This window comes from Notechis scutatus, chromosome 2 (genome assembly GCF_049901735.1).
Source record: "Notechis scutatus isolate UNSWTSFEM ecotype Mainland chromosome 2, rNotScu1.2, whole genome shotgun sequence".
In the NCBI taxonomy this organism is placed as follows: Eukaryota; Metazoa; Chordata; class Lepidosauria; order Squamata; family Elapidae; genus Notechis; species Notechis scutatus.
This window is the reverse complement of record NC_142010.1, coordinates 42,300,197-42,312,168: the sequence shown is the minus strand read 5'-3', so window position 1 is coordinate 42,312,168 and position 11,972 is coordinate 42,300,197. Positions and strand designations below refer to the sequence as shown.

Below are 11,972 nucleotides of genomic sequence, written 5' to 3'. Positions count from 1 at the left end.
ACAGTATGCAAATTAAAAACAGTCAATGTGAGCCTAATTTTTTTTTCCTCCAGGGCCCATGCATACTAATGAGAAAAAAAGAAAATCAATACTCAGAATAAAACCCTGCTATTCTTGGTCAAGTGCTTTTAAAAAAATGAATGGAAGCTATATGATGCATATATTATTTTGCCATCTTTCATCCATTTTTAGTCTCTTATTAATTATTTTATTGCGATTTCCTTGTTTGGATTGTTGTGAGCTGCCCAGAGTCATTGGGAGTCAGGTGGCATACCAGTGTGATTTGATAAATATTTAATGTGCCCTGTAGTTTGCCCCGGCTACTATAAATGAAGAACGTAATATAAAGTTCTGAAATTCATTTGTGGATCTCAGGAAAAAAGAAACAATTGAAGTGTTACAGGAAATATATAGGGAAGTAGAAAGAAAAATAAATGCAGATTTTTTTGACTTGTCATTTTTTATTAAATGCGTAAAAAGTTTTAGTTATCATTTGATCTATAAACGAACTTAAAGCACATTTACAATTAAAACTATTGCAAAATTTTAAAACAGTGTCTAATTCATAAACAATAGGATTAAAAAAATTAAAGCTATTTTAGGAAAGTCAGGAAATTATAAATAAGATGAGATCACAATGTAAGTATAAATAGTTAATAAGCTAAAATATTTTAGTCTTTAGCATTCATGCTTGTAACATAAAACCTTGTAAAACCTGCATATTTTTCGAATGTAGTCTTGGCATCATATGTACTTCCATTGGGCATCAATGAGACATAATGCGATTTCTAGTCCATTGCCTTAACCACGACTACCATTTCTTAGATGGATCAAAATTTGATTGTTAATTCCTTTCCTTTTTCTCTTTTCATTTTAATATGATCTTAACATAAGATTTGATGGAGATATTAACTTATAAAAAGGAATGATTCTATCATATTTGGAGTATCACATTTGGAGTATCATATTTGGAGCCAAGATAAGAGGACTCTGGAATGCAAGGCAGATTGAGTAATTAAGTCTACTTTGGATGAAAAGGAGTAATTGTGTGGCTTGCAGATAGCAAAGGGGTTTTAAAAAGTCTCTTGAACTCAGTAACTTAAAAGTGACTTTTCAAACTGGTAAGAATTCCAGGGAAATCTCTGAATTGGTCATTCCAGTAAGTTTCCACACAGAAACAATTTTCCATGACCAAATCAGAGACTGCTTCAGTTTCCAAGCAAAATGCAGAATGGGGTCATCTCTCTCTTTCTCTCTCTCTCTCTCTCCACATGTTTCAAGAAGTTTCTGAGTCATCCTGGTCCCAGCCAGATGCTGCATTAAAAAGGGCCCTGCAGGCAAACTGAGTGGGCATGTTGATACATACAATACGGATTGCCTGTGGATCCTGCGCCAGCAAGCAGTTTTCTTGTGGGAAGGAATAATCTCATCAGTTCAAGCAAAGGGTTGGCTTTTCCTGAAAACTTTTACGCAATAAAAACTCCTTACACTGAGCTGCAGCCAGGAAGTAAGAAACACAAGGATATCCTCTAAACTACACATCACCTCTGTTTTTTTTTTCTTGTTTGTGTAGGACTTCCTTCATTCCCTTCTCCTTTTTTTCAAGTAACCAATGCTGTCACAAAATCACATTGCTTCCTCCTTAAAGAGAGCCATACTTTCTACTTTACAATTTTTTTTCTTCCATCAAGAGGGCTAAGTGCTTATCTGAGTTTGAAAATTTCAGGTTCATGTATTTTTATTATTGATTTCTGTTCTTATTATATAAAAAGGTACTTTAGGGCAGTCTTATACATCTGTACAGAATTATATGGTATTATCTGTGGATTTCTGGTGAGATTTTTATGGCAAACTAAATATTCTTGAAGGATGGGGCATTATATTGCATGACATTGCAATGGAGATCATCAGCCATGCAATGGATTCTGACTGGCAAAGTCTCTCTGGAAAAAGGGGAGATTATGAAATTGTCCACATGTACTCCAGACAGATGCTTCTTATGAGCAGACTGCAGGAATTGAAGTTTTTGCAGTCAGCTCCTAAGTTGAGGGTCTAGAGCAGGGGCATCAAATTCCCGGCCTGTGGCCCAGATGCATCCTGTATTGGCCACACCCATGCCCGATTTAGCGAAGGGGGGGGAAGTCCCGATATGTCATGTGACACCACCATGACAACATGAGTTTGACACTCCTGGTCTAGAGTCAAGAGATTTGAACTAGGTTCACAGCCATAATGTAGCCTATGTAGACATAAGGCTCACCACGTCTCATTTCTTGATCACTTTCACAAATTACTTCTTAACTGCTTTTAGCAGTTAAGAAGTAGGAACCTTCATAACACCAAGCGAAATACCTTCAAACCCTAGCAAAATAAGTTTAAATATAGCGCTATGGGTTTTTTTTTTTAATTCTTTTGGAATAAATAGCACAAAAATATTTAAAATGTTGATTTTGGAAATTTACAAATGGAGTAAAGGTCCAAATGAATTTGAAATAAGATTTGGAGATTAAGTAAATGAATTCTTCCTATGGTACAATATTGTACTTTTGAATTGTTCTTTTTTTTAATGATAGGATGGGACTTTGAAGATTGGAAACAAAAGGGAACCAGAAGGAACTAAAATTACAATTAAAGGAGAAGAACACTTAATTTTTACCTACTGATATAGAATGGAGCAAAATACATTCAATCAGATGTATTGAAGGAGATTTGTGAGCAATGGACTCAGAAGTTAATTTTAAAAATCTCTGACACTATAGATAATCTATGTTTAAAAGATAATATCAAAGAGAAACAAGTTTTACTGCACAGACATGAGAATGATTTGAAAATGACAGGCTATGAGAATGATATGGGAAAAGAGGCTATACTAGAAGTACAAATGAAATTGGCTGATACCTTAATAATTTAAAAGGGATATATAAATCATAAACCAAAAGAGTGACCTGGATAAGTTGGATATGTTGGATTTACAAAAGAGTTTTGTTAAAGTTTTGAAGCATTTTGTGAGAAGAAACTCAGAAAAATGAAAAGAAATCAGATTGTAGAAAAGTATTTGAAGGGAATATAAGAAATGAAGATTGTTAGAAGTAAAAAAAAAGGAATATAAAGTTGGTCTATTTGATCAAGGTTAGAATAGATAGGTTGTAATCTGTTAACTCTTAATCAACTTTTGCTGATCAGGACCAAATGATGTGGCTTTAAGGATATGTTTACAGATAAGAAGTGGGAAACAGAGAGAAGAAATCTTTTATTGCATTTTAAGAGGAGATGATGTTGCTAAAATGTTTATACTTGTGATGAAGGGAGAAGTAATTTCCTTATATATTTCTTCTCTTTTCCTTTGCTATATTCTATACTATACTATCTTTTTTCTTTCTTTCTTTAACTTTCTACTTTTCCTTTCCTTTTTCCATCTTCTATTTTTTATTTATATTCATTTATTTATTTTGGGTTGCATTAGTTCTCATCTTTTAATTGTAATGTTTTTAAAAATATTTTTTAAATAATATAGGGCTGTCTATTAAGGATTAGTTGCCAACATAAGACAGCATGTCATAGCATCTTGGGAAAGCTAAGCAATGACAGACCTTATATAATTTACTTGGGTTTCAGTAAGGCATTTGATAAAGTAGACCATAACCTACTACTTGATAGGACAGAGAAATGTGGGTTAGACAGCATCACCACTAGATGGATTCATTACTGGCTGACCAACTACATTCAACATGTAGTCCTCAATGGAACTGCATCTACATGGAAGAAAGTATGAAGCGGGGTACCCCAAGGCTCTATTTTAGGCCCAGTACTCTTCAACATGATTTGAATGAGGGATAGATGGGGAATTCCTCAAATTTGCAAATGACACCAAGCTGGTAGGAATAGCCAACACTCCAAAAGATAGGTCTAAGATACAAAAGGATTTTCACAGACTTGAATATGGGGTGCTATCTAACAAAATGAAATTCAATGGTGAAAAAAGTAAGATTCTACATTTAGGCAAGAAAAGCCAAATATACAGATCAGCGGTGGTATTCAGCAGGTTCTGACCAGTTCTGGAGAACTGGTAGCGGAAATTTTGAGTAGTTCGGAGAACCGACAAACCACTTCTGACTGGCGATTTTACAGTATCCTTCCCCTGCCATGCCCACCAAGCCACGCCCACAAAACTGGTAGTACAAAAAATTGAATCCCACCACTGATACAGATATAGTATAAGTGGTACCTGGCTCGATAGTAATAACTGTGAGAGGGGCTTTGGAGTCCTAGTGGACAATGACTCATATATGAACCAGCAGTTTGCTGCAGCTGCCAAAAAAAGCCAACACAATTTCAGGTTGCATTAAAAATGGGATAGAATCAAGATCACATGAAGTGTTAATACCATTTTATAATACCTTGATAAGACCACACTTGGAATACTGCACCCAGTTTTGGTCACCATGATGTAAAAAATATGTTGAGAGTCTAGAAAGAGTTCAGAGAAGAGCAACAAAGATGATTAGGGGACTGGAGGCTGAAACATATAAAGAACAGTTGCTGGAACTGGATATGTATAGTTTAATGAAAAGAAGGACTAGGGGAGACATGATAGCAGTCTTCCAATATCTCACGGGCTGCCACAAAGAAGAGGGAGTCAAGCTGTTCTCCAAAGCACCTGGAGGCAGAACAAGAAGCAATGGATGGAAACTAATCAAGGAGAGAAGCAACCTAGAACTGAGAAGAAATTTCCTGACAATTAGAACAATTAATCAGTGGAACAACTTGCCTCCAGAAGTTGTGAATGCTCCAACACTGGAAGTTTTTAAAAAGAGATTGGACAACCATATTTATGAAATGGTATAGGGTTTTCTGCTTGAGGAGGAGGTTGGACTAGAAGACCTCCAAGGTCCCTTCCAATTCTGTTATTCTGTCAAAAAAAGAAACATGGAGATGCTCATGTATCACCAATAATCAAATTCAACTCATATGAAACTCGCAAATAAGATTAAATTCTCAAAAGCTTCTCAAAAACACATGGCTATTACACCTTTCTAGTGAAAGTACATATAGTAACTACCATAATCAACATGAACCCATCTGCAATTTAAATAACATAAGTAACCGTCAAGTTTTACTCATGCGCTGATTTATAGCAATAGCACTTAGACTTACAGTATATACTGCTTCATAGTGCTTTACAGCCTTCTCTAAGCAGTTTACAGAATCAGCATATTTCCCCCAACAATCTGGGTCCTCATTTTACCCACCTCGGAAGGATGGAAGGCTCAGTCAAACTTTGAGCCTGGTAAGATTTGAACTGCCAAATTGCAGTCACCTGGCAGTCATCAGAAGTAGCCTGCAGTGTTGCACTCTGTGCCATCGAGGCTCATTAAGCAGAGTTTTCAATCCAATATTCCCTCTTTACCTTCTATACTTAAATATCAAGGAAGTTCTGTTTTAAGACTATGTTCATAAAAAGGACAGGCAAGATTGCATGTGGTAGGGAGTGTTCATAGTTGACCATATAAGATGGATCACATTTTAAACAACAGGCACTTGATTTGTCACATGAATCTGTGAGCTGGCAAAAAAACCCTCAAATAAAGCTTTGTTTACTAAGTAATAAAATGGAATATAAATGTTAGCCATGGGGAAATAAATCTATCTTTGTTTTAAAAGTTTCTCAGAGAACGATGTCTGGATTGTCCTCCATTTTTCACATTTAATAAAATCAAAATTACTTTTTAAAAGATTATGTAAAGCAGCAAATACCACAGCACTTCTGTGTTAGCTTATTGAGTTAAGGGTCTCTGTGAACTGTGCTAACAGTAGGGCGCATGGAAAGACTAAGGATGACTCAATGCTCTGACTTTTCACATTGTAAGAGAGATTGCTCTGTTTGCCTTTTTCATTTCTTCAGACTGGTAAGAATTCCTAGCAGAAGCTTCACTATTGGAATGTATTGAATTGTGCTGGGGCTGGATCCACCCACTGGTTCTTCTCTGCTCACCTCCATCATATTATATGTTAGTTACCATCAAGGCAGCTAAAGGATGGGATGATTCAGCCATGATTCACTTTATCTAGAAGAAGAAGAAGAAGAAGAAGAAGAAGAAGAAGAAGAAGAAGAAGAAGAAGAAGAAGAAGAAGAAGAAGAAGAAGAAGAAGAAGAAGAAGAAGAAGAAGAAGAAGAAGAAGAAGAAGAAGAAGAAGAAGAAGAAGAAGAAGAAGAAGAAGAAGAAGAAGAAGAAAACTATAAAACTTTCCTATTCAGGTTAAGGATTTCCAATTATTTGCTGGGATCAGCTTGTAGGTTTCAAGATGTAGCTGAAAGAAGAGGCGGCCAGATAAGTTTTAACTGGAGCTCTTGATTAAGTCTTTGGGGAATTTAGTAGCAGTTACATTTTAAGATAGGTTAATTGTCATAGTAGCAGAAAGCGTTCCAACTGCCAATAGAGAGATAATAAATTTGGAATGGTGGAGCGATTGGGCCATAAATAAATTGGCTACATTCCATACTCTTTTGAAAACACACTGGAGGAAAGCAAAGAAGGAGAAGTGTATTATATGCATTAGCTGAATTCTGATCATTGAGTTATCTGTCTGGAAAAGGCATTACTTCCAAAAACTGCATATATTTCTATCCTTATTCTGTAAAGATTAAAATGAAAGATTGGTATGATTGACAAGAACTTGATGTGGTTCTCTTGTCAGAGCTGTGGCAATGTGATCTAGATAGAACATGGTCAGATCATGCCCTAAATAGCCATGGCATGCTCTGGTCCCTCTATCCAATGCAGAAAGACAGAACCTATTAGATTGGTCTGCTCTCAGCAACTGATTAGCCTTGATGGGTTTCAGAGGAACCTGGAGATTGTTTCTCCTGCTCTGCTGTATGATCCATTTGAATGCTTGGTCATTGTTTGGAATAAGAAGTCTGCTGAGGTCTTAGATTAGATCACAGCTATGCAACCTCTCTCCTTTTGTGGAACCCATTACTCTCCATACTTGAAGAACTGAAGGAGATGAAACAGGTGAGTGCCATTAGTGGCAGTAAGAATAGCAAAATGAAAATACTTCTCTGCCCTTATTGCCTAGGTGAGATCTCTTGAGTGGAGGGATTCAGAAATCCTCTTAAAAGGCTGTGTGGAAGAATTTGCTGAGCATTTGTTGCATTAAGTGACTCTGATTTATTTACAGCAGCGGTGTCAAACTGGATTTCTTAAAGGGCCAGATCAGCATTGAAGTTGTCCTCCATGGGCCAGCTGGGCAGGGGAGAGATAGGACAGACAGCAGACTGGATGAACACCTCCTGCAGCACCCTGCTGGCCAAGGCCAAAAACACCCCTTGTGCCCCATTTTCACTAGCAGAGGCACCACGGGCTGGTCCTTTGCTATTTCCAGGCCAGCCCTGTGGGCCAGATCTAAGCATCTTATGGGCCAAATCTGGCCCACAGGCCTTCAGTTTGACACCCCTGATTTACAGTTTAATGCAGCCCTTGTTGCAAATGCTAAGGAAATGCTGAAGAAAGGACAGAATCCTGCCCTGCAATCTGGGAATGATTTAAATTGTTGGGAGGCTGAGGAAGTAGACAGAGTCCATATGGTCACCATCTCTTTAGATTCATGTCCCTTCTGGCTAAGTACCTGGGTTGGCATGCTGTGAAGGTGGGTTCTAGTCAGGGGTAGGATTCAAATTTATTAACAACCGGTTCTGTGGACGTGGCTTAGGTGGTCATGTGGCTGGGTGGGCGTGGCTTGGTGGTCATGTTATTGGGTGGGCGTGGCCAACTCAATATCACTCACATCGAGGCATGCATCTCCTTGCCTGGCCTCTCATGACTGTGGGGATGCTGCAACAATCATAAGTGTGAAAAACGGTCATAAGTCACTTTTTTCAGTGCCATTGTAACTTTGAATGGTGACTCCACACAAGCAAAGTGCCAGCAAAGAAGGGGGGAAAAAACTCCAGAGAAGTTCCTGAGACAGGAAGTCTAGTCCTGCCAAGAATGTAATAAGGGCTAACGGAGGGCAATTTCTGTAAGCAACACCAGAATGTTTCCTTCCTACCTTCCTTACAGGATTAGGCCAGTAATTTCTTCTAACAACCGGTTCTCCGAACTGCTTAGAATGTTAACAACTGGTTCTAGTGAATAGGTGCGAACTGGTAGAATCCCACCCCTGGTTCTAGTGCTAGTTGTATAAGGGGAGCTCTTCCTCTGCCTTCTAAGAAGCTCTGGTCCCCCACCCCATGAAATAGCTATGCTTGTGTAACACCAAATGTGATCTCTTTTTAAATATTAATAATATTTTATTATGAAGCATTTTTAATGATTATTTTTTTATATTCAGTTTTATTGTATGTCATCAGTAGTCACATTCATGAGATGGGGAGCTCAATAAATGTGATGAATGAATGAATGAATGATCTGATCAATTCTGAGAAAGAAAATTCTAAACAGGTTAGTTAGTATAGTTCTACCTTTGTAGAGCCATGCTGTCTTTTTTAAAAAATAGAAAGAATGCAGCATAACAACATAGCATGTTAGTTTTGTTTTCAGTTCTCAGTCTGCTATGGATCTCCATAATCATATGAGAGAATTATTCCCAGACTTGAGAGAAAAGGCCTCTCTTATAATAAAATGGATAAAAAGATGTGTCAACTATTTATTCTTCTTTTCCACTTGACTAAATAGAGGAATGTTTATTATTCTTGAACCCATGACTGAAGAGCCCTTGATTGAATGACATTCTTTTGCATTCACTATTGGTCAACTGTTAAGAGCCTTTACTGGATCATGGTAATCTCTATTTATTCTAAGTGTTTAGTAAAAGTGAAGATTATCAAAGGTTGGCTTTGAACTATCTTGGATGGATTAGGAAGTAGAAATGGTAGCAGTTTGAAAAGACCCTAAATGATATGACATTGTGCTTTCCAAGGTGGTGCCTCAGGTCACATGCAATATAAATTATAGTAAATTCTAATTGTACTGTACGTATAAAGTTTGAGGAATGCTCTGTGGTTGACAAGGCCACAGTGCCAAGTATAAATTCTAAGATTACATTCTTAGAAGTTTATAGAGCTTATAAGAAGTAGGTAAAACAGCCTTGTTTGTAAATTCATTGAACTATTAAGGCCCTTTTAGGAAACCTTGAGGAATACTTCAGATGAAGGTTGGGTTTACACATTGTGGTGAGTCATGATTTATTCAACCAAGGATTGTTGAACACACCACAGCAAATTCATATAAAACATGCTAAGAAATAATGGATCACAAATCACCATAGCAGAACTGATACAACATGGTAATAGAAAACTAGACATACAATTATCCTTCAAATATAATTAGTGCAATAGAAAAACCAGGAATAAAAATATAACAAAACTAGGGTTTTCCATAGGAAGACTCTTTAGTATTTATATTGGGTCTAGTTTCTGTCTTCAGATAAATGAAATGATAGCTAGTGATATCCTATCTGAAGCATTCATGACCTAAAGAAGAAAGATCATACTATCTTAACCCACCTACCCACCCAATACTTTGATCAATATCAAAGTAACAAGACCAAAACTTATTCAGGTTTCATTTCCTTTGGATAAAGTGATCTTGGCTTGACATATGACACTAAGCTAAAGTTTGTTTAATAATGTTTATTTAGTAAAGCATCTAAAGATCTTCTAATATGCAGGTCTCATCTAAAGATCTTCTAAAGGCAGGTCTCATTTAACCAAGACCAGATTGTATTGCCTCAAATTAGATTTCCATAGAAGTGTCACCCAAAAGTATTTTCCAGAACTCAAAGCTAAACCGCTTCTTCTCCGAAGACCATTCCAGTTTCCTCTTGTACTTTTTGAAAATCTTACTTCTTCTTCTTCTTTTTCTTCAGCGTTTGTCTCGCGCTCTGGCGAGGTCCGCTAATGTCCTTGAGTACTGCTTCCACGCCTCTCTGTCTGCCACGTATGTCGGGTCTGCCTTCGCGATCTCTAGATCGGCCTTGATCGTGTCCATCCAGCGTTGCTTAGGTCTACCACGCGGTCTCGCTCCTCCGACAATCACCTTCATCGCAGATTTGATGATGGATTCTTCCTTGGCGCGACTCACATGGCCGAACCATCGTAGCCGGGACTGCCTCATGACTGTGGGGATGGGCACGACGTTGAACCGTCTACGCACTTCTTCGTTCCTGACGCGATCGAGTAGGGTGAGGCCTACCGACCATCGGAGCATTCGCATCTCCATTGTCTGGAGATTTTGAAAATCTTACTGATTTGAATAATATTCTAAGCTGAGATAGGAAAAAAAGGATATATATTGCAGTGATTTCTTATATGTCTCAATGATTGAGAAATTACTTATTAGTTGCTTACTAACCAAAAAGTTATGTCTGGAGGCCACTGAGAAACATGCAGTCATTCAATTCTCATTTCTCCTCTTTTGTTATATGGATGCCTGAATAAGAATGTGGTACATTCAAAAACTGGTCACCCCTCCTTAAGGATACTCTACCTTAATTTTTAGCTTGCACTTAAAGTCCGCTAATCTCCATTCTGGGCAATTCCATATGAATGCTTGTCTCATGTGGCTGTTCTGAGTTGTTTCAGCCACCTTCAGAAATTTCAGTCTGCATTGCAGGGGCATAACAATGGGGCCAGGGGCAGTCAAGACCATAACCATTTCAAGATCTGATTTGTAATTTCCTTGTTACTAATCCTTCCAATCCTGCAATGGGCCAGTCTAGCCATGCTTGGCAGGGACACTGGTACCAGCTGGAATGCTGAGAACCAATCGTAAGTGTCATTTGTCTAGTGCCATCGTAACTTTGAAGAGTTGTTGAACAAACTGTACTTTTATCTGGTCTGTCTGTACTGGTACTAAGGACACTCTTTGAGCTTGTTTTTCCCCTTGTTGCTCTGATGCTTCAATAATCAAAGCAACAGTGGAACAGATTGTCCTTTCTCTCCATTTTCCTCTTGTAAGCCCATGGTAGCAAAGACTAAATGATAATTCCATTCATAGAAACATAGCAGTGATGTGCTTATATTACACCTTTTTTTTAAAGGAGAAAGGTGTATTTGCACTGCTGTAGGCATGAGATGGAAAAGCAAGGGATACAGCCTTGGTAGAAACCCAGTTGGGAGATGAATGTGCCAAATGGAAAACAAAGATGAAGACAGCCATTATTGGATTAATCTGAGGTTTTTAAAAATGATATCTGCTTACCAGTGGAGAAGTAGTAGCTTGGCCACACCCCTTGCTGGAGGGGAGGGGGTGTGGCATACCAGGCACTTCAGCCAATCAGAACAGGGACTGCTGTTAGAATGATACAAAGTACTGGAGACCATCCACTCTGTAGGGCTCTGGTTGGAAAATAGTAGTTTTGAATGAAAGTGTTGGAAGAAATATCCTTCCGGATTCAGTTCCAACATGGCTTGGAGATCCTGGGTGAAAAGGATGATCACATACTTCAAGATGTTGGGTGAAGGAAAAGAAAGGGCAAGATCTTGCCCCTTCTTTTCCTTCACCCAACATCTTGAAGTATGTGATCGTCCTTTTCACTTTGGAGCTCCAAGCCACGTGGTCCTCTCCACCATTAAACCATCTTTCCAAGCAGTCACCATGTTTCCAGTGTCTTTCTTCCCCACTTGGAACTGAACCCAGGTTGTGATAGGTTGGGATAGGAACCCAGGTTGGGATATTTCTTCCAACAAAAGGTTGGTAGAGGTCAGGCAGTGTAAACATGTAATAATGAATTCAGTTCATTCAGAACTGAAGAAGCTTCTTGGATGAAAAGCAACACGTTTTCAAGGAAAAACAAAGAAAGTCCAGTTGTCTTTTGAAAAAACACTTTTGGGACAACCATGACCTAGATGATTGAGAATCTCCATAGACAATAAATATTGAACATCAAACATAGATTGCATTGGCAATTAGCTTCATTGGCAATTGGAAGGAATATCATGTCATTTGTTCTTGCACTTGGGAAGCAGA

The 11,972-nt window shown here is 38.1% G+C and overlaps 1 long non-coding RNA gene across 1 annotated transcript; it reads right to left on the bottom strand.

Annotated features, from left to right (window-relative positions):
• Positions 1-571: 571 nt before the first annotated feature.
• On the bottom strand, positions 572-5,538 carry LOC148132006 (uncharacterized). Its single transcript, XR_015747489.1, has 4 exons — positions 5,250-5,538; positions 4,398-4,909; positions 4,226-4,308; positions 572-990 (listed from the first exon to the last, which is right to left on the bottom strand). It is a non-coding gene; the product is annotated as an uncharacterized LOC148132006 (long non-coding RNA).
• Between the last annotated feature and the right edge of the window lie 6,434 nt (positions 5,539-11,972).